The sequence below is a fragment of the Microtus oregoni genome, unplaced genomic scaffold (genome assembly GCF_018167655.1).
Source record: "Microtus oregoni isolate MIOR12 unplaced genomic scaffold, Mior012 000018F_ref0000195, whole genome shotgun sequence".
Classification (NCBI taxonomy): Eukaryota; Metazoa; Chordata; class Mammalia; order Rodentia; family Cricetidae; genus Microtus; species Microtus oregoni.
The window spans coordinates 2,167,674-2,190,142 of record NW_024543077.1 but is presented as its reverse complement, the minus strand read 5'-3'; positions in this window follow the sequence as shown (position 1 = coordinate 2,190,142).

Genomic DNA, 22,469 nt, shown 5'->3' with positions numbered 1-22,469 from the left:
AAGCAGAGTAGAACCGAGAAATTGCTGCTACCAAGAAACCAGGCACAATGCTTTCACTTTGTTCTAGAATTACTTCCCAAGCTGTCTCAGGCTTTATGTGGAAGCAGTTGTCCACGTGGGCGCCATATGAAGTAATAAGGGGCGGCAGGGCTGCGTCCCCAGCACCCCGGCCGTCTGCTCAGCTAGCTTATGCCCGAAATAACAACACACAAACTGTATTCATTTAAACACGGCTTGGCCCATTCTCTTCTAGGCTAATTCTCACATATTAATTTAGCCCATTCCTAATCATCTGTGTGTAGCACCCCAAGGTGCGCTTACCGGGGAGATTCTCTAGCCTATGTCCATCCTGGGTCGGAGCTTCATCCCGGGAGCGGGGCCTGGCGTCTCTCTCTGAGGCGTCTGCTCCCGAGAGAGCAGAGCTGTGGAGACTCTGAGCTCACTTCCTCTTCCTCCTAGCATTTTGTTCTGTTTACTCCTCCCACCTATCCTCTAACCAATAAAATGGGCCAGGGCAGTGCCTTTATTAGCCAATGACCTTCCTCCATCAGGTTCAGTCTCCAGCACCACGTTCATTGAGTGTGGTGGCACAGGCCTGTAAACCCAGCATTTGGGAGGCAGAGGCAGAAGGGCTGTGAGCCGGAGGCCAACAAGAGGGAGGTGGAGATCATTACAAGCATCATGGGAAGGGGGCGTCCTTCTGGGGGTGGCAGAAAGGTTCTGGAACCAGAGAATGGTGAGCACCACTATCAATGTCACTAGCGGCACATTCCGTGTATTTTAACGCAGTTTTTAATTGTATGGATGGATTAAAAGCCGTCACGCTGATCACTGGAGTAGAATATGGGATCAATAACAGCTGTGGTCATTAGAACTTACTGCCAAATGCCGCAGAAAAGAGGTCTAGTTGGCAGGTCCAGGGGACTTCCTAGAACAGGCACACAGGGAACAGGCAACATTCAGCCTTCCGGGAAACATGGGGACATTGGATGTTTGAGTGTCTCCTCCAAAAGGGAATCACCCTCCACCTGCCGCCTTGTCAGGAGGCAGGGGCCAGGCAGGTCTGCCAGAGAGAGAGCTGGAAGGGCTGTCCGTTCCCTCTTCCCTCAACCTCAACTTGCTGTGTACACTATGGGTTGCCATGGCACCCAGCTCGGGTTGATTGGCCAAGGGCTTTGCATCTTGAATGAATGTCCTGAGCTCCACAGATGCAGGGAGACAGTCTTAGGAGATGCAGGCCGAGAAGGGGAAGAAGGGAGAGACTTAGCCATGCAAGGATTTTACTGAGTGCCAAGGGCACGGTGCATGAGCGTGGATGCGTTGCCCACTCATGGTAAAGCCCGGGGTTGGGGGGAGCTGCCAGGTGAGGTAAGGGTCTGGTAGTGGACCCAGGCTTTCCCTTCTGTGTGTGATGCCAGATCAGATGACAAGGATATCCACTGGCATTCTCTTTCAGAGACCAGGTGGGGGGTCTGCTTTCTGACAGGCTACCAGTCCCATAAAAGCGGTGATTTATGTGCTAGCTGGCTCTGGACCGTGGTGTCGTCTGTGCTGTGTTTATTTATCTGTGAGAGCCAATTAGGTTCTGGCTCCTCCGTCCTTCTGTCCGCATGTGTTCTAACCCCACACAGGGTTGGGGGGGGGGGTACAGATGGATGCCTTGGAATTATTTTGCATGAAATTGCCGTGGAAAACTATTTGGTCCGCATTTGGTTTCACCCCCTGTTACAGTATAATTTGTTCTCCTGAAACATGCGGCAGCTGAAGGCCTGGAGAGGCAGATGTTCTGGGGGAGGTGGAGGCTCCACAGACAGAGTGAGCAACATCGTGGTGGCACCGCCTTCTCTGGCCGTGACCCGATTTACCTACGCCAAGGGAAGACTCTTGGAACCCTGCCAGCCACGATTTGCCTGCCCATCGAATGGGGAGGAGGCTGCTGTGGTTTGTGTCTCCATCCCCGTGGCACAAGCAACTGAAGACACGCGAGGTTTATTTCAGCTCCTGGTTTCTGAGGTCTCAGCTGATTGTCTTTCGCTCTTGTTTCTGAGGCTGCCATGACAGAGCATCATGACAGCCAGAGTGTGTGGCTCAGGCTTCTCACTTCGTGGAGAGAAAGGCTAGGGGAGAATAAATACATATCCTGGGTAAGATGCAGTCCTGAAGACAGCCCTACCGCCACCCCCTGACCCATCTCTCAGCTGAGTCTCACCCCCTGAAGTTAAACAGGACCAGCGGCTGGTCCAAACAGAGAGCCAAGGCTTACTGGCCGCCACCAGAAACTGGAAAGCAGAGAACTCACCGGGGAAATGACTCCTCTGTAGAATGTTTGCCTTGTGAGCTTGAGGACCCGAGTCTGATCCCCAGGACCCAAGTGACAAAGTCTAGATGTTTACAGGAACCTCGGTTCAGAAAACCAACACAAACTGGGGAGTGGAACTCAATTCAGCCTACAACAGCTCCTGTAACCTCTTTGCTCTCAGTCCCTCAGTCACTGAGAAGCACAGAGGCTCTGAATCTCAGGACCCACTCCATCAAGAATGCTCCTGCTTGGGATGGGAGCAATGTGGAGAATCACAGAATTGGGGGAACACAGCAAGCCCCCCAAGAATACAGGCCGCATAAAACTGTAACCAGAAAAAGGAAGAGAGGAGTGGCTGAGGCCAGAGCTACGGCAGAGAGATGAGGCCAGAGCTGGGGCAGGCCTGGAAGGGAGGGGAGGTCTTGCTTAGCAAGGAATGATGTCATTCTTGTCCCTCTGGGTGCGACTCAGTGAGAGGCAGAGGCGCAAATGCTGTCTGCCAGAGAGCTTGAGCAGGCAGCAGAAGCTCCATGAGTGACAATGAGAGATCAGAGAGACCCGGTGCTCCCTATGGGGATTTGGATAGGGGTCAAGAAGTGTTGAGAATGTCAATTACATGGTAAGTCTTTATTCTCTATGGTAAACACACACACACACACACACACACACACGTGTGTGTGTGTTTTCCTGTGAATGAGCAAAACTGTGGTAAGCAGGGCTTTCAGTCCCTTCAATGACACCCACACACCCTTCCCTGATGTCTGTCTGCCAGGGAGCCAGCCAGCCAGCAGCCCTGTCTTTGACAACCATCTGAACTGTCATCATGGTGGCCTGGCTGCTTTGAACATTGCGTGGTCACTCCTAAGAGGGTCCACTCCAGCTGGAAGGACCCCGGCAATCACAGCTGCTACTGAAACCCAACTCCTGCTTCGGATAGGCTCTCTCCCGTCACAACGGCTCCAGACGGTGCACCTGCTTTGGAAGACAATTCTGGAGAAAAGACAAGTCGTGGTGAGCTCCAAAGAATCCAGTTTACCCTCCAGCCATACTCTCTCGGGACAGGAGATGGACAAACCTCGGTGACTCAGCAAGAAGCCTGTGATCGAGTGAGTCAGTGCAGAGCCTGCGATTGGTGGGGCTCAAAGCTGTGACTGGAGGAATTACATACCGCCTTTCTGGCTACTTAAGAAGGCCTTTCAGGATGGTGTGGGCTGCTTCTTCCCATGACCCTCAACATGAGGCCCTTCATGGCTTCTCCTAGGCAGTCCTTTGATTTCCTGGGTCTTTATCAAGAGTAGAGCACGCCTTTAATCCCAGCACTCAGGAGGCAGAGGCAGGCGGATCTCTGTGAGTTCGTGGCCAGCCTGCGCTACAAGAGTTAGTTCCAGGACAGGCTACAAAGCTACACAGAAACCCTGCCTTGAAAAACCAAAAAAAAAAAAAAAAAAAAAAAAAACAAAAGAAAAAAAGAGTAGAGCAGGCTGAGCTGTTTGAACAAAGAACACAAAATGGAAATAGCGTTGTGTACACATACAGGTGGCATGAGACCCTGAAGGGACAAGGACATCAAGAAGAGGAGGAGGCTTTCACTGGGGGAGGAGCTGCCTTAGAAATTCGCCCAAGCAGAGCATTGGCTGCTGACTGAATTCACAGGAGGCAGGGGGAGTCCTAGATCATCCCAGTTTTAAGTGTAAAATGAATCAGCTGTTAAGACTTGAAAGCAAGCTAGGCCAAAAGAGTTCCTTGTTTTAAAGACATGATTCATGAAGACACTAGAGGGTGAGGGCCAACCTCTGTCTTTTGGGAGCTCAATGCACCCAAGAATGGAGGTGTCAAGGCACAGAGCACCTTATAACTGTGTCTGTTGGCATCTGGTTTCCTGGACTGGGGGCAGACGACAGGAGTCCCATAGTCTTCCACTCAGCTCCTCAAGAGCAGCCATACCTGACTCCGGAATCCAAAGCACAGATTCAGCAGTAGAGGTAGAGGATGTGTGGACCAACCTCAGTCACATGTGCACCCTGATGCCATCAGGAGTCAGGCTTGGGATTCGGTAAATATGGCGGTGGGGGCTCTAGCTCTCAGTCCTGACCTCCAGGGAGGCTCTAAGACCCTCAGTCATCCCAGAAGGAATTACCGACCCATAAATGTCAAAGATAGATGATATTAAGAGAAAATACGTTCACAAGAGACAACAAGAGGAGCCTATGGGACACGTGGAAAACCCTACAGGAGGGAGTGTAAACCAAAGTGGTAGGCACATTCCAAAGACCCACCGCAAAAGGCCACGAAGGCCCAGAGCTGGCCCTCCCTGCTCCTGCAAGGAGCAGACAGATGTCCAGGTGCCCAGAAAGCAGAGGGAGCCCTTCTTTCCCTCCCTATACCCAGCCCACTCATTGCTCTGAGCGCCTGTCCCTTCTGTACCTCCATGATCCCTATAATACCAAGAGGGGCCCCAATCAGCCTCATGGCTGGGCCAATGAGAGCAAAGAGAGGGGCCGTCCCAAGACCACTGTTTGGGGCTCTTCCCTTCACACCAGTCTCCCTGACAATGATCAGGCTGAGGTGCTTCTAAGTGCCTTCGTGAGTACCAGGGCCCAGTTTTACCTTGTGTTGCTGTTTCTTAGGGTCCCCAACTGAGCGTCCTAGGAGATGCTAAGGGCTGGCTCAGATACTTTAATCTGTCCGCACCTTTCATGTTGCTGAGGTGCAACGGCATTGGCCTTCTCTCTTCAGCCACCTCCGGGCTGTGTGGATGTTTGTCTGACAGATGTAAACAGAGGCTGCTGGCTCACTGGCTAGAATTCCATCTGCCTGGGTCTCCCAGGGAAGAGCAGGCTGGCTGGCTTTCAGAGGCCTGGGAACCACAGAGCCCTTAGGGAGCCCAGAGCCCTGAGTTCATTGCTTGTCTTCCCTGTCCCAGCCTAGCCTGAGGCTGCTTGGGACACCCAATTCCTCCTGGAATCTCTATTTGGGTTTGGTTTGGGGTTGGAGTTTGTTTCCATTCAGGGCAACTTGATCCCATCCTAGCCTCCTCTCTCCTCTGCCCCCAGCATGCCTGCCCCTGAGGAGGGAACTTGACTTTGCCACAAGCTGACAGGGCAGGGGCTCAGACCTCCCACAGAGGGGGAGGGAAGCTTGGTGGCCTTTGATGTCCCTGAAAGGAGGCCTCCAGCCTCAACCCCCTCAATACTTAAATAACTCAACTTGGGAAGATCGAATGCCACCCTGTGGGGAGGAGTGGAAAGAGAAAAGAGCCTAGGGAGGTGGAAGAGCTAGGATACGGATACAGCCTGGTCAGTTCCTCACTGTTTGATCCAGAACACACGGACCCTGTAGAGAAGTGGCCGAGATGACAGCCCCAACAGATGGGTTATGTGGCTGTTGAGGTCTCATCCAGTGCAGAAGGGAACTGGATGCCTTGCTGTAGGCTGTTGGCTGTAGATTACAAAATCAGGAGCGTTTAGCTCCTCCCCCTGTATTTAGCTCCTCCCACAACCTCAAAGAACTGGGGTCGTTGGGGAACTAAGTTCTAGATAAGTTTCTCAGCGAAACAGCCACTCCCAGGAGCAGGGCAGATTGGACTCAGCCAAGGATGCTGTTCTCTGCCGGCTACATGTGAGGAACTGGACAGCATGGCTGACTGGTTATCAGGGAAAGGATGCAGGGTGGAGGTGAAGCCCAAGAAAGGCTTAGCTAAACTGCGCCCTCCGGGCTGGGGGGAAGTTGGTGTCCTCGGTTCCTTCTTTGACCACAGACACCTGTGTTTCCAGCTGTCCGTCTTTGAGCCTCATCAGGCCCCCACACGCTCCGTCTCGCGAGAGAGCTTAGAAAATGACGCAAGGTGAGCGGCAGTGGAAGAGCCTCTCATGTCCTCCTCATGTCCCTGCTGCGTACAGAAGGCCAGTTGTGTGACCGCTCTCCAGGCAGGCCTGTTGGGTGCTGCAGGGCTGGGGTCAGACTCATTCTCTGTATCCTGCTGTTCTTCCCACAATGTCGAGAACCCTGGGCTCTTCCTTAGCTGGACTGGTCCACGGTGTCCGTGCTGGCTCTGCGACCCCAGACAGGGATCTTCATGCCTGCCGTAAGCAGCGGGTCACTTGGGTGCAGTTTGACATTTTTTACACAGGCAAGCTGGCTGAGATGTTAGGATTCCAAATGCAGAGATCCTGAGTAAGGAATCTCTGGTTTTAACATAATAAAGCCTTAAGATTATCGTTGTGCCCCCTCTGATTCCGTGACTGGAGGAATCTGGGATTACATGAGCCTAAACCTCCATTATCCTATAATTCTAAAGCCTTAGAATTCTAATTCTCTTGAGAGGTTGGGCTCTGAGGAATAGGAAAACCCAGCGGGGAATGGGGCTGAGGCGGTGAAGGCAGCCTTTCCCATAGCAGAGTTTTCTAACAGTGAAGGACAATGCATTGCAATGCATTGCCTGATTTTCATTGTGTTTAGAGGAAAATGCTCAGTTAAGTGTGGCCAAGCCACATCAGAGTGTGAGTTCATCTGCCTGGGGCAGACAGCCTCTGGAGGCAGAGGAGGCAGAAGAGGAGGAGGAGGAGGTAGCAGTGGTGGAGGAGTGAGGAAGAGAAGGAGGAGACTAGATGTCTCCCTCATCCATTTTTTTTTGGGGGGGGGGCAGTGTTTCTCTGCGTAGACCTGGCTATCCTGGAACTCATTCTGTAGACCAGACTGGCCTCCAACTCACCGAGTTCCACCTGCCTTTGCCTCCCTCTGCCTCTGCTGGGACTAAAGGCGTGAGCCACCATCACCTGGCTTCATCTGTCTTTAGGAATAAATTGAAGTCGTCCTGCCCTTGTGCAGAGGTCACCTGGATGTTGAGGAAAACCGGGCTGGAAATACCACCATGCACAGCTACTGTGGTCTTCAGAGCCCTTCCCAGAGACCTTCCAGGGGCTGGATAGAGTCCGGAGTTCCCAGATGAAACAGAGAGCCACACTGCAGCCTGGGCTTCCTTCTGCTCTGACTCTTCACTACTGTGCTCCCCCTCTTTCTGGACATCTGCTGTCATCTCCCCCTGACACACACACACACAGTCTCAGGTTCCCATCATGCAGCCTGGCTATTAACAGACTCATGGAAACAGTGCCCCCGAACCTGGGCTTCAGACCCTGTTAACCAGATGCCGAATGTGATTTAAACCACAGAAGCAGCTGCAGGAGCCTCTTTAAGGCAGGAGAGAGGCAAAGCTGGCCCTTCTAGCATATTCTATTTGCAAGAAGTAGTGGCTTCCCAAGTCCTCAGTCTCCTGCCAAGTGCTTGGACCCTGGAGGACACCATCCTCTCTCTCCTAGCTGCTTGGCTTCCCGGGGACCCTCAGATTCAGGGAACAAGTCACAGTGAAGGTTCGCAGACTGCAAATGCCTGCTCACCTCATGTGATGGAGTGTGGTGCCTTCTGCTGCACTCTCTGCCTTAGCTAGGATGTTCCCTGTGGAGAAGTGACACCTGCCAAGCTTTTCACCAACCATATCAGCCTGGGACACGCTGTCTACCAAAGGATACCATCTTCAATCTACTACAGACAGCTGGGTCATTGCCTAGATACGTTCCCTTCAAGACAGAGAATGCCGGGACCTTTCTGCAACGGTGACGCCACATCTAGCCCTACACATCTCAAGGTCACAAGACATGCTTAAGTGCACCCTATTCCTTCTGAGTCACAGACACGGATAACAACACTAACACACATCTGCACGTCTCAAAACCCACAAGGTTGGATTCTGGGAGAGGCTTCTGCGAGAGTTTTCACGTCCCTGAGTTCCAGACAACTGGCTTGCCAAGAGCCCCATCCATCCCCTCCCCTTCTGCTTGTGTTTGTGACTGCGTATACACACATACGTGCATGCATGTGGAGGTCAGGGTCAGCCTTGGCTCTCATTGCTCGGGATCTTTCACTGGCCTGGGGCTCAGTGAGTAAGCTAGACTAGCTAGCCAGCAAGCCTCGGGAGTCTGCCTGTCTCTGATTCTCCAGCGCTGGTATTGCAAACACATGCCACCAGGCCCAGTAGGCTCTGGGGATCAAAGTCAGGTCCTCAAGTTTACAAAGTAAGCGCTTTGCCAGATGAGTAATCACCCCAGCTCAACCTCCTTTTACTTGTTGCTAAAAGATTTATTTTTGAGCTGGGTGGTGGTAGTTTATGCCTTTAATCCCAGCACTCAGGAAGCTGGCAGATCTCTGAGTTCAAGGCCAGCCTGGTCTACAGAATGAGTTCCAGGACAGCCCAGGGGTACACAGAGAAACCCTATCTACAAACGAAAAGATTTATTTTAGTTATTTTTGGTTATGTGTACGCATGTACATCTGGGGTGGGGATTATGTGCACATGAACCCAGATACTCAAGGAAGCCACAGGCTTTGGGTCCAGGCAATTGTGAGCTGCCTGACGTGGATGCTAGAAATCAAGCAAGAAGCATGGGTTCTCTACAAGACCACTACGTGCTGCTGTTAACTGTTAAGCTCTTTCTCCAGTCCCCCTAAATTTCTTCTAATATTTTCACCTGTTGTGGTCTGGAGAAGAAATGTCCCCATGAGTGCACGTGTTTGAACACTTGATCCCTCTCTAGCAATGGTATTTGAGAACAGAGGACAGGAGGCCGAGCTGACAGCCTTCAAACCATAGGGAGGGACTGCAGGATACAGGCTGCTTTTGCTTCCGGCCAGAACTCTCTGCCTCCTCTGAGTGTAACAAAGGCCTGTCTGTGTGCTCCAGCTGCAGTGATTTCTGCTGTGCTGTGTTGGATTGTCCCCTCTCAAACTGTGAGCTGAGGTAAATCCTTCCTCCCTTAAGCTTCTTCTGAAAAGCATGGGTTCACAGAGATGAGAAAAGTGGTCAACCCACCACCAGGAAATAAACCTATAAAATTCGCATCTTTTGCCCCAAACGCTTAACCCTCACAAGTTTCCCATTTTGTCTCCATCTGAAAAGAGCTAGGGGCCAGATAGAGGGCACCCATTAGCCATTAGCATTAGCATCAGGCAGATGCTCATTTGAAAGGAAACCCGTTTAGACCCTGTCTGATATAGCTCTATAGCCTTCTGGTTACTGCAGACTTCTGACAAAGGGTCTAGGAGCAGTCACTGGGGCACAGGTCACAGGTCACAGGTGCAAATCCTCCATGTAAACCTAGAGAGAGAAGCCACCTTGCTCTGAGAGAGCATCCACAGGCAAGGGCACCTCCGGAAACACTTCCCAGGCAGCCCTGCCTTGACTCAGAGCTCACCCTGAGCTGACATCTTCTCCAGAAGCAACACCCCAACCCAAGGCTTCACTGGTGGAGATGACCTCACCCCTAGCACCAGAGACAATTGCATCCAAACACTCAGTCATTCCTAGAAATTAAAATCCTAGAGTAATTAAGCCAGCCATCTTGCAGTGAACTGAAGTTCCCAGAAGGAAAGGGGAGGAAAATGTACCCATCTTAAGATTCTAAAGGCCAAATGTCTAAACTCTGAGATTGTGGAGAGTTAAAATGTTGCAGACCAGAGCCAAATTATCTTGGGCTATTTTTAGTCCCTTTGAAAGCGTCTGCACCTCTGAGACTGACCTAACATCCTCACGACTATCAAGACCTTACAATGTATTCTTAGCCGATCACTGGCTCTTGCCAATCCTAGAGCTCAAAGTGCCACCAAATAGCAGCTGAATCCTAGTCAGGATGTCAGGATACACTTTAGCAGGCCTACTTGTGGCTTCCACCAATATATTTGCTAAATACTATGAATCATTATTTTCTTCAATTTGTAACTAATAGATATCTTGTGTAACCACTTCTACAATGGGGCATGGTATTTAGAGAAACCAGAATCTTTGTTCCTGGGGCACCCAGCTACCAGGCAGCCCACGGCTAGTGACATAACACAGGTTCCGAGTGATTATCACCAGGATTTCATCCTGCAGGCACTGCTCTGCCTTCTGCTCTAAGGGACGGCCCCCTCTCTCCAGGCACTGTCCTCACCACTCTGTCTATTGCTGTGGCAAAATACTTGATAACCTAAGGAAGGAAGAAGGGTGCATTCTGGTCCAGAGTTTGAGGGTACAGAAGGCGTGGAGGTGGGCACTTGAGGCAGCTGGTGACATCACATCTATGGTTAGAACGCAGATAGAGATGGGTACTGGGGTTCATCTCTTTTCCTAGTCCATGAAATGGTACCACCTATGTTCAGGTTGGGTCTTCTAATCTCAGCTAACCCAGCTTAGAAACTCCCTAGACTTGTCTAGAGGTTTGTCACTGGGGCGAGCCTAAGTTTGTAATCATGCTAACGTGTGTGATTGAATCCTGGCACACGGGTGCCGTGATGTGTGGGTGAAGCTATCAAAGGACACCTCTCAGGAGTCGGTTCGCATCTTCCATCTTGAGGCAGGGTCTCTCTTGTTTTTGTTCTGCTGTGTCCTGCAAGCTGATCTATACCCTTCTGGGCAGTTCTTCTATTTTCACACACCCACCCCCCCACACACACACCTCAAAGTAAGAGTGTTAAGATCACAGATGCGTGCTCTATGTCCAGCTTCCTCCTGTGGGTCCCCAGATGAAGCACAGAAAGCAATTTCCCTGCTTAGCCACCTCACCAGCCACTCTATCGCAGTGTTTCTCAACCCGAGGGGGCACAACATTTTGGACGGGCGGGGGGATCAAACGACCCTTTCACAGGGGTCACCTAAGGCCATCGGAAAGCACAGATATTTACGATTCCTAACAGTAGCATAATCAGTTATGAAGTAGCAATGAAATCATTATGAGGAACCACATTAAAGGGTCGCATTAGGAAGACTGGGAACCACTTCTCTCTCTGGTTCTATACCCTATCAACTTGACAATTGATGTTGACCATCACAGTTGGATAAGATTCTTGTCCTGGGGCATATTACTCTCCTGCCTAAAGTGCCTAGGAACATCCCACGCCTGCTAGGTGGGTCCTGCTGTGAGAGTCTTGGACACGTTCTTCTCACCTCTGAGCCTCCACTGCCTTAGCACTAAGCTCGGAACTGTGAAATCTAGCCTGAAGCTCACGGCGAGAGCCAGGGGAGAGTATGTCTGCAGGATCACTCGGCTCAGCACCCAGACATCATAAGCACACAAGTGTTAATTTTGATGACACTGCAATCCACAGAGTTTTCCTTAATGGAGGAGCATTCCTGTGCCCATTTTATAGGACAGAAAAACTGAGGCATGACACCATGCCCGCTAGGGGAGAGAGCTGGATCATACAAACTACAGGATTTTGAGTGCTCAGGAGTCAGAGCCCTGCTGAGGAGGCCCTCTCTGATTGGGTTTTAGAGAACTCTTTGGGACCTCTGTCCTTCAGGCAAATCCCAGATGATGTCTGTATCCACCCACACAGCTGCAAACAGCCTGGGTTAAGGTAGACAGGACACAGATCTAGGTCCCCAGTCCTAGATATTCCGGAAGCCACACCCTATCTCCAAGCCTCTCTAGAAAGTCTGGCAGCCTTATCTGAAAGGGGAGGGAAGAGGCCAGGACTGGCTGGGGGATGTCAGAGGGAGGAAGAAAGCAAGGCAGAGGAAGATGGAGAGACCCTATGGGACCTGGGCCCATGAGCATGTCCGTACTATCGTCAAACACTGACAGTCATCCTGAACTCCATCCCATCTCTAAACCTCCTGCCAACCCCGAGTAAACTATGTCTCCTCTCTGGCCTCAGTTTCCCCATCTCTGGGAGTGTATGGGAAAGCTCCCTGGAAAGCAGGTTGTGCCCTCCCACAGCCCCACACCCACCCGCCAGAGCCTCGGAGTCTGTGGTATTTCATTTATCACCCCTGTGGTTCATAGGTACCAGGGCCGGCAGGCTGATTACTCAACAGGCTTATTGCACTCCTTGGTGACTAATAGATTCTTCTTCTGTTTGTGTTTCAAAGCCATAGCAATAGCATTGGCTCTCAGGAATGACATTGAAACCACCACTATTTAGCCAGACTCTACCTACAATGATAAACAAGTCGGCCAAGACATGGCTCCTTAGAAAAAGGAGACGTCCACCTCTCCTCTCTGGACCAGTGGCTGTTGGTACCGTAGCTGTGTGTTGGGGGAGGGCTGATCTGATGAAGTGCTAAGAAGCAAGGATTAGGTCATCTACCCAGCCCTTTCCAGCTCTGACCTACACATTAAGACTCCTCAGAGGGAAGGGGGGCTGAATAGATACCATCTTGGCTTCAAAAGATCGAGAGTGTAGGGTTAAGAGTCTGCCCAGGAGTCAGACAGCCTGGCTATGGGTATTGGCTCCATTACCTGCTGGCTAGGTGACCTTGGCAAGTCATATCTTCTGGGGGAGCTTGTCCTGTCTGAAAAGAGACAGAAATAAGATGCCCCAAAGAGGCAGCTTCTGCCTCGCTCCATTCTCTCCCCACTTCTCCCCTTCCCTCTCTTCTGTCTCTCCCTTCTCTCTTCTTCTTCTTCTTCTTCTTCTTCTTCTTCTTCTTCTTCTTCTTCTCCCCCTCTTCCTTTCCCCTCCATAATCCACTAAATAAATATTCAACCTAAAAAAATGATGACATCAGACTGAGCAGCATGGTACACGCCTGTAATCCTAGCAATGGGGAAGTTGAGAAGGAAGATTGTTGAGCATTTGAGGCAAGCTAGGAGGAAGTACTGAGGAGACACACTCAGCACACAGTAGGCCCGACACACAGCAAGCACTTAGAAGTTACAGCTTCTAAGTGCCATGGACCTGAGCTCAGCAGCATGAGGGACTGACATCAAAAGGGACTTGACACCATGGGGGAGCAAGCTGAGGCTAGCCACTGTCGAAGCCACATGGCCTCTCTTGCTCTGTTTATCAGTCAAAGCCCCAATGAACAAATTAGCCCAGAAACACAGCAGCCTCACGGGACCCCACATCTGTGTGCTGTGCAGAATTGCTAGCCGCTAAATTCTTCAGGAGCAGTAACTGCGTTCCACAGCCGTTTGCCTCTTTCCCTGGCTCTCACGGATTTAGAGCTTCCTGGCTTGTTCAGGAGCCTTCCTGTCACCTGCCACAAGCAGTGTGTCCCCACTTCCATCTGCGTCAGCCTGCAGGCCCCATGCCCTGCTGTTCCACAGGGATGATCGTCGCTGATAACACTGCCTGTTTCCACTCACGGTGACAGAAGCCAGGGCCGCCGGTGAACTAGTAAATATTTAACAGCCGCCTCCCTGAAGGAAAAGGGAAACTTGATTTATATCGTTCGCCAATTTCCGTGGTGTAAATACTTCCTTCCTGACTGATTTCAACCTCCGGCTCTAACCACGGGGAGCAGAGTGAGGAAGACACGCAGGCACGCGGGTGTAAGCACACTCTGTGTTCGCTCACGAGACTTGGCTCCCGCACAGCCTTCACGGAGAGAAACTGAGATGAAATAGATGGAAAGGAACTGCTAACACAAACACACAGGTCACCATCTTCACGCTGGGGCTGGTGGCCCTAGAAGATGAACGGACTGGTGTATAGGTAGGCTCTGTTTGGTGGTGATTTCTATCCACACAGGCTGGGGGCCAGGAACGTCCAGCTGGTCCTCAGACACCACCAGAAGTACTTCTGTCCATGCTCTGACTATTGAGAAACAGCAAATCAGTCTCAAAAAATGTTCTGAACACAGGACAATCTTCCCCAGGTTAAAAGGTGACTGTATTTCTGGAAACACTAGGGTGCATTCGAATCCTGCAAAAAAAAATTGTGAATATATGTAAAAGAGTTAGATTGGAGTCATAGATAAAATCATCTTTGCAATCATCCGTACATCCTAAAAAATCTGTCAACTGTCCCCACTCACAAAATGCCAGCGGAGACTCCTACTCCCCCAAAACTCACCCCTAACAAAAACAACTTCTCTGTCAGTCCCTCTGTTTAGTACTGGGACCTGTTAAGATCTAAATGTTCATCCCTTCACCCGAGTAGCCGCTCTCTAAGATACTACTGTGTTGGAGGCTTTATTAGCTTACTCAGTCTTTCATAAACTTAACCATGAACCCACTCGAGATCCACCCACCATCATCTACCATCTATCCATTCACCCATGAGTTCATCCATCCATCCATCCATCCATCCACCACCCATCCTTATGTTCACCATTCATAAATCCTTCATCATCAACTCCTTACCCATTCATTTACTATCCAAAACCTCCCATCCATCCTTCAGTCCATCTATTATCCATTCATTCCTCCATTACTCAATATCCACCAATCCATCCACCCAGCCACCCATCTATCTACCTGTCCGTCCAGCTCCTCTATTCCAGACCAAGTACTGGCTCCTCAGGACGCAGGATGCTGTCAATCCGATTCCTGTCCTCAGGAAACCGTTGGGTAAATGACCCATATAGTCAGGTATACATCACAGAGAAGGTCAGTGTGGAGAGCCAAGTGTGATGATGAACAGGTGTCCTTGGCCAGTATAAAAATTAAGAGCCCCAGTGTTGGTCTTGAACACCTGGATTTGACTCCTACCCGAGTGGGCATTTGCTGGATAGCCTCAAGAGTGTGGTATCAATCTCTAGGCTTCACTTTTCTCAGTACTAAGAAGTGTCAAAGCCTGATCTCACAGAGCTGTTGTATTCAGTGATAAATAAAGATCTTGGCGGCCACACAAGCCCAAGCAGGGGTCTCAGAGTCCAGGCAGCCAGTCCCTGACTCCAATGGTCTCTGTAGCCTGACCTTAGGGTAGGGAGGCTTCTGTTTCACCTAGTGCGGGAAGGTTTCCATGGATAGAATAATTCATAGATGACACTGGGCTTCCCAGATAAAACCTCATAGTTAATTGAAGTTCACAAGCTGTCCCAGAGTTCTCATCGTAGCCCTGGTCAGTTGAGGTGACCTGACTTGAGCAGGCTAGATGGCTTAGTAAAAGAGGATCACCAAGCCTGCTCTGGGCTAGTCCTCCATGCCGGGTGAAGTTGAGACATCTGAAGCTAAGCGCAGTCCTAACTCAGGAAGCTGCAGTCCGACAGAGAAGGTAAGTCTGTCACCGCCCGACGCCATCCTCCATTGGCTTTCATGTGACTGGCTGACGGTCCCCAGCATATTCTTATGACCCCTGACACCTTCCTCCTAGGCCCACGGTGGACCCCTGGCTCCCTCGGGAGATGCTCCTGACACAGGCTTCGGAGCTCTTGGCTGCATTACGCCCCCTTAGGGAAGAGGAAATCACCCCACTTCCCTGTCTTCCCTCAGCTCCAGTATGATCAAGGCCCCATGGCTTACAAAATAGCAAACAGCTGCTGTGACCATGGGCTGCCCAGACCCCAGGGGCCAGAGGGAAGCGAGCCAAGGGGAACTTGGAGAAAGAGCTCTTAATAACATACCTTCCCCAAGCTGCTTCCAACGAAACTGCTCCTCACAAATCATTCCATAAACACTTAGCAGGCTCTCAGGAAAGCGCACACGGCTCTCACCCGGCTATTAGGGGGCTCCTCACAAGTAAATTGAGACCAGGCAGCAGAGGCCCGTGCCAAACCCCCCTTCCTGCTCCCTTCCCATGTGGCCTCTTCCTCTTCCACCCTGGGCCCTTCAGCTCCAAGGGCCAGTGTCTCCCACTATACCTTGGGCCTCTCCCGGGGTTGGGATAGGGGCTTCTGTTTCCTTGGAAACCAATCCAAACCTTCATAACCCAACTGCTAGATTTTCAGAGGGTTCTCCTGGTTGTATATAGGCCTAAATTCTCCAGAGACTTCTGAGGGCCACAGCACCAGGTCAGTCATCAACAGATTGGGAGACCCACATCTGTCCCTACTACCCCTCAGCCGAGGCTGCTGGTGCCTCTCAGGCTGGAGCTGCTCAGTGGGGAAATAGCTCTAGGTTCATCCAAGTCACGCTGGAAAATCCCTCCCATCCAGCAAGCCCCCTCCTGGGAGAGCATTGAGCAACTCGCTTGGGCTGATATCCAGCCCTTGGCTAATATCCAGCCAGGATCGGGGAATGACCGCTGTTCAGAAGTTGACACGTTTGTGTGGAGGTTCACAGCTTGTTGTGGGGAATGGCTTTATATGGATGTCTGAGAACAATAGAGCGGGCTGGTACCCCGTGACGATTCTGGATCATAATTTGGCTTTGGGAAACACTTCAAGAATGACTTCTCCCTTTTCTTCTCTAGGCCAGGATCATCTCGAAGGTCAGAAAGCTCTAGTGAAAACAGAATCCTGGTTGAAATAAATAAAGCATTTGGATGAAAAGAAATGTTCATATCCACAGAGCCTGAAGTTAGCAGTAGATGGGCCTTGGCCGCAGAACTTGGGTCAAATCCCAGCTTAGCACTTACTGGAAGGCCTGTCCTGGCGAACCTGAACTCCCCCGTTGTGCCATGGGGACAGGCTTGCCTGTCTCATGGAGCTACGGAACTGCCCTTCCTGTCCTGCTGCTCTTGCACACACTCAGAGGAGGTCTCCAAGGGGCACTCAGAGGCTGGGCCTTCGCTCATCAAGCCAAGAGCTGCCATCTGTCCACTTCAGGGGATTACTCTGAAGCTGCTCATTCCGTCTTTCAACAATGTTTAAAAAGCAGTATGCACCCACCATGGACACAGGGCTGCTCCAGGCGCCGAGCAGTATGCACCCACCATGGACACGGGGCTGCTCCAGGCACCGAGGAGTATGCACCCACCATGGACACGGGGCTGCTCCAGGCGCCAAGCAGTATGCACCCACCATGGACACGGGGCTGCTCCAGGCACCAAGCGGTATGCACCCACAATGGACACGAGGCTGCTCCATGAGAAGCAAGCAAAAAAAAGGGGGGGGGGGGGGAGACAGACACATAAGGACAAGGAATGACTTGCACTTTTGGCAAGAGTCACAGTGTCCCAGAAGTCCAAGGATAGACTTTCTTCTGAGAGACGGGGCTCAGGCTGTAGGCTTGAAGCTGCCAGGAAACAGGTCCAAGAGGCCTCAGTAAGAACCAGCCATCTGATATGTTGGCCCCAGAGGAAGAAATGATGGGTGGAAGCAGGGAGGAGGAAGCCTAGTTCTTGTCACCGCATCTCAACCTCAGCTCCACATCCAGATGGGACTGTAAGGCTCAGAAAGGGGCTGGGCATTGCTCATGGCCACACATGGTGGCAACTGAAGTCACGTGGAAGCCTGGGATGCTAGTTCATCTAACTTCAAGATAAGGTGCTGAGAGATCTCTTCTCCATGTGTAAGACAGAGGGCATCACCCCGGGAAGCCAAGCATGGTGGGTACCATACCTCAGAGTGACTGGAGCACTCAGGATAGACCCTTCAGCCTCATCCAAAGGTTTTATCTTCTCAGAGTTCAAGTTTATCTTCTCACAGTTACCTAAGGGGTTAGCATTGTCCTCTCTGGACACCTCTATGCCTCCATTCTTGGCAATCAGGGGACTCTTTCTTTTCCCACTACAAATTATTCAACATGACACATAATACCTATCCACTCATGAGTCTGTCCACACATGGTGTTGGTCAGTAGGCCAAACCTCTGTTCCCACCCCTTGGCTTTGGCTCGCTAACCTGCCCTTCTACCTTCTCCCATTGGAACACCCTTCACGCCCGAATTCCATGTCTTCCCAGAGCTTGTTCTGATTCCTCATCTTCCCAGAAGGTAACTCAAGAGGAGAGAGGAAATGTGAGTTCTGGCTGGGGCATTAGTGAGCATGTGACCAAGAACCAATCGCATCTCCTCTCTTAGGCTCTGTGTTTCTTACCTACAAACCAGTGCTAAGATTCCTTACTTCCTGCATGATTAAAGGGGTTATTAAATGAGGGGAGAGTATAAAATAATTCTACAAACTTCATAATGCTGTTGTTATTTGTGATCAATGATCCCATTGTCATAGAGTAACAAAAATGTGCTTATGGTCTAGGTGTGGTGGTGTGTACCTGTAATCCCAGAACTTGGAGATAGGAGAATCAAGAGTTCAAGGTCATCACGGTTCCACGACCCAAAGAAAGAGTCTTTCTCAATAGTTCCTACAAATATTCAGATATTTAATCTTACTGCTTCTGATGGGTCACATGTCCCCATGGCCAGGAAGATATGATGCTCGTTAGTCAGACTCAGGTCTCATTGTTGGCCGGGGTACTGAGGTTTAGGGACCACACTACCTGAAATAAATGAAGCAATGTGTGGGGACAAGCAGAACAAGGTCACTGTGCAGCCCTTTGGTGGGGTAACAGTCACGTATGCTTTTATTTACACATAAAATAATGCCTTCCCATCCCTTTTCCTCCCCCAGACAGAAACAAACCAAAGGCTTGTGATCACCTAAGTTTGGATCTCTGGGTGATTCATATTCTCTTCCTTCAAGGTTAGATGGGGTCTTTGGGTCTCGCTGTCTGCTACAAACCATGATTGTACATCGACAGAAAGAGAATTGGGTCACTGTAACAATTCAGACTTGAAGGAACGAGGAAAGAGGGACATCACCTAGAGCTACACCAGTACACACAACATTAACCAGTTTTTCTGATGAACAGGGATCACAGAGTCTCCCAGTCCTGGTCAAGGAAGGAGTTCTGTGGATGGAGTGACAGACCTCTACTCTAAGGATGTCACATAGTGCTGTGGTACAGAGGTCTGTACCCTGTCACTTGTATTTTAAATAAATGCTGATTGGCCAGTAGCCAGGCAGGAAGTATAGGCAGGGCGACCAGGCAGGAAGTAGAGGTGGGGCAAGGAGAACAGGAGAATTCTGGGAAGAGTCAGTCTGCAGTCCTCTCCCAGACACAGAGCAAGCAAGATGTGACAGCCTCACTGGAAAAGGTACTGTGACTAACACAGTGGGCTAATATAAGTTATAAGAGTTAATAAGAAGCTTGAGATACTAAGCCAATTTGTTTATAATTAATGTAGACCACTGTGTGATTTCCTTGGAACTTAACGACTGCGGGAACCAGGCAGGACAGAAACCTCAGTTAATAACATAGCAATAATCCCTAGGCTGTGACTACATCAGATTAAATGATCAAGAGGAAGTGAGATCACAGAGGGAGGGAAGCCTTGGTAGCACTCAGTTTTATATTAATGTCACGAAATACCCGTGGCAGGGTTCCTCACCAAGAAAAGAGATTTCCTTAGCTCAGTTTTGAAGAGCAGAAGTCCTAACAGCCCGCTACACACATCCCGTACTTCATGGTGGATGATGCTATACTGTGGGGCACTTGTGGAAAGAGGGAAGATCACATGGCCAGAGAGGAAGCCAGAGAGAGGGAGGAAAGCCAGTAATGACCTTGTGATGGTTAGCTTCACTGTCAACTTGACTGAATATGAAGTTGTCATGAAAACATACCTCTGAGGCTCTGCCTTTCCCATCACCTTCAAACCATCAGCTGAAACAAATTGCTTAGTCAATTGGCTATTTGTCGAGTAACTGACACAGACCTCTCACAGGTTCTGTCTCTTAAAGGTTTATCCTTTTTGCTTGCTTGTTTGGTTGGTTGGTTGGTTGGTTGGTTTTTCGAGACATGGTTTCTCTGTGTAATCACCCCTGGCCCTCCTGGAACTCACTGTGTAGATCAGGCTGGCCTCGAACTCACAGAGATCCACCTGCCTCTGCCTCCCTCGTGCTGGGATTAAAGGCATGCCCCACTGCAGCCTGGCAAGGTTGATCTTTTCAATTTTTTATTTGTTGTTATAGTTTACATTTCCTGATTATTTGTATGTGAACATACATATGTGTGTGTACAGATGGCAACCTTCACCTGCCTGTCTTCAGGTCATGTTTTGTCCTCTGGTATATCCTTGCCCAGCAGGGGGCACCCGTGCCCACATACCAACAAGGCTGCAGGCTTCCTAGTGGGACAGCCCAGAGGAAGGTAGCTGTAATGTGGGACCATAGCTGACCAGTAGACAATAATTCCAGATCCTGGGGCCTTGACCGCGACTGTGCTGGCCTCCTGCTTTCCTGGGAGGAGCTCTTCCTACCCAGATCTAGACTGTAGTGTACCTCCCAGATCTAGGCTGTAGTGCGCCTCCCAGATCTAGGCTGTAGTGCGCCTCCCAGATCTAGGCTGTAGTGAGCCTCCCAGATCTAGACTGTAGTGTACCTCCCAGATCTAGGCTGCAGTGCACCTTCCAGATCTAGACTGTAGTGTGCCTCCCAGATCTAGACTGTAGTGTACCTCCCATCTCTACTCAACTCAAAGCCGTGTGGCTCTCAGTTGTCACCTCCACTCTCGTCTGATCTGGGAGTGTTCCCGGAGTGTTCCAGGGGGGAAGGGCCAGTGCCTCTGATTTCTTCCTGACAAATGTGTCAGGGGCCATCAGGAAGGTAAAGAGATCCCTAAAAATGCTTGTGTGCAGTTTGGGGTGGAGGAAGTTCATGTCGATGTAGGCTTATGAGGGAGCACCGCAGGGGCATCATGGCCATCTGACAGGCAGAAACAACTGCCTCCTCCTTCCCCGATGCATACAACCCACACGGAGGCCCAGGCCACAGCCGAGACTGAGCGGGAACAACCAGGGGTCCCAGACACACCAACACTCAAATACAGACCCTAGGATGGTCCAGTGAAACATCCTTTAATCTGATCTCTTTATTGGTCCAGAGAAGGGAGTTAATTTTTCATGGGCCACACAATAAAGCTGGAACTACTACCTAAATAGGGCTTAGTTTTCTGGGGGTAAAACCAGGCTTGTGGAGAAACTAGACCGAGAAGAACTTGCTGAGAAACCTGAGTGGGAAATAACAGCCCCCTGTGGATGAAGCCAACACTGCACACAGGGCACCTGACCAGTGTGCCAGGCTCATCTTGTTCCGCCTTTACGGTGCCCTGTGACGCTATCATTTCTCCCATTTTTTTTTTTTTTTTTGTATGAAGAAACCGAAGCTCCACGAGGGAACTTTAGAGATGCGTGTGTGGCTGTATACACATGGAAAAAGTATATGAGCTATGCGTGTCAGATGGACGAGCTTCACTCTGCCAATTTTATACCTTTACTTGTTTAAATGCTAGGAAACAGGCAAAGAAGTTAATGAACTCTCTAAAGACTGCACAGCAGGGAGGGGCAAAGCTTAGCCCTTAGCCGTCTGCAGAGTCCACAGCCATGCCTCTCAACACAAGGCTGTGTCCCATGTCAGCATCCCAGCCACTCTGCCCTCCACGTGGTTCCAGTTTGCTGGACCCAGGCCCGAGGGAGTGGCTAGGAGGCTCCAGAGGGAGGCGAAGAGGTCTAGATGCAGGACACCCACAGGCCTTCCAGTTGGCCCTGTGCAATACACAGTCTGAAGACCTTATAGCCATTTCCACATCCTGGGGCTGTAGAGCAACTCAAACCCCATCTCTGTTTCCAGAGCTGTACCTTCCCTCCTCCCTGCAGCCCACAGCCTCTCTGCCCTGCTTTTTCCTGTCTTGCCTCCTTGCTTCTGCTTTCTAGGCTGGGCAGACGGGTCCCCAGGGGCCGCCTGCCTGGGGCTGTCTGAGCTCCCTGTGTGGGATGTGTACAAAGCCAGCTCTCCAGTGGGGGCAATGGTCCTTGAAAAGCCCAAAAGCATTCCTTGTCAATGTGTCGTGACGGCAGGGATCAGCGGGAAAGGGTGGGAGGGAGGAGCAGGCCGTGGGAGAGAGCAAAGTCTAACAGATGCCCCTCTCATTGCTCAGCATCCAGTTTGGTAAGGCCTCTCTGCACGGCTTGACACCTGAACCTGCAGGAGGTCAGGTGGAACCAGAGAAACTCAGAGAGTCCTAGCAATGTATACCCTGACACACAGCAGCACAGGAGGCCGGCTGAGCCTGAGTGCCAGCCTGTGGCTCCACCTGAGGCCTCCTTTACCGCCATCCACTGATATTTTCTGGTACTCAGGGAGGCAGGCAGCCCACCTGCCAAGTGCACGGAAGCGCTGGGGTGTTGGCAGGGATGGTTGAGATGCTTCCTCCTGGGAGGGGTCACGGTCTGTAGATGCTGTAATCTGTTGGCTCTGTGGCCAGGATGAAAAGAGGAGGCCCACCTGCGCCAGATGGGCCTGGGCAGGGGCTCACATCCTGGATGCAGGAGGATCTCAGCAGAGCCAGAGAGACAGCAAAAGGCCTGGACCCTCCTGCCTCCCACTCCTGCTGAAACGGGCGTGTGGTCCTCCAAGCAAAACCGTTGCTGTCTTCATTAGATCAACTGTGCCTGCTTGCAAGATTCAGTGAGGAGCCAGTTTGTTGACTGCTGGCATCCCCTCAAAAGGAGGCAGAGAGTCATCGGACCCTCAGCTG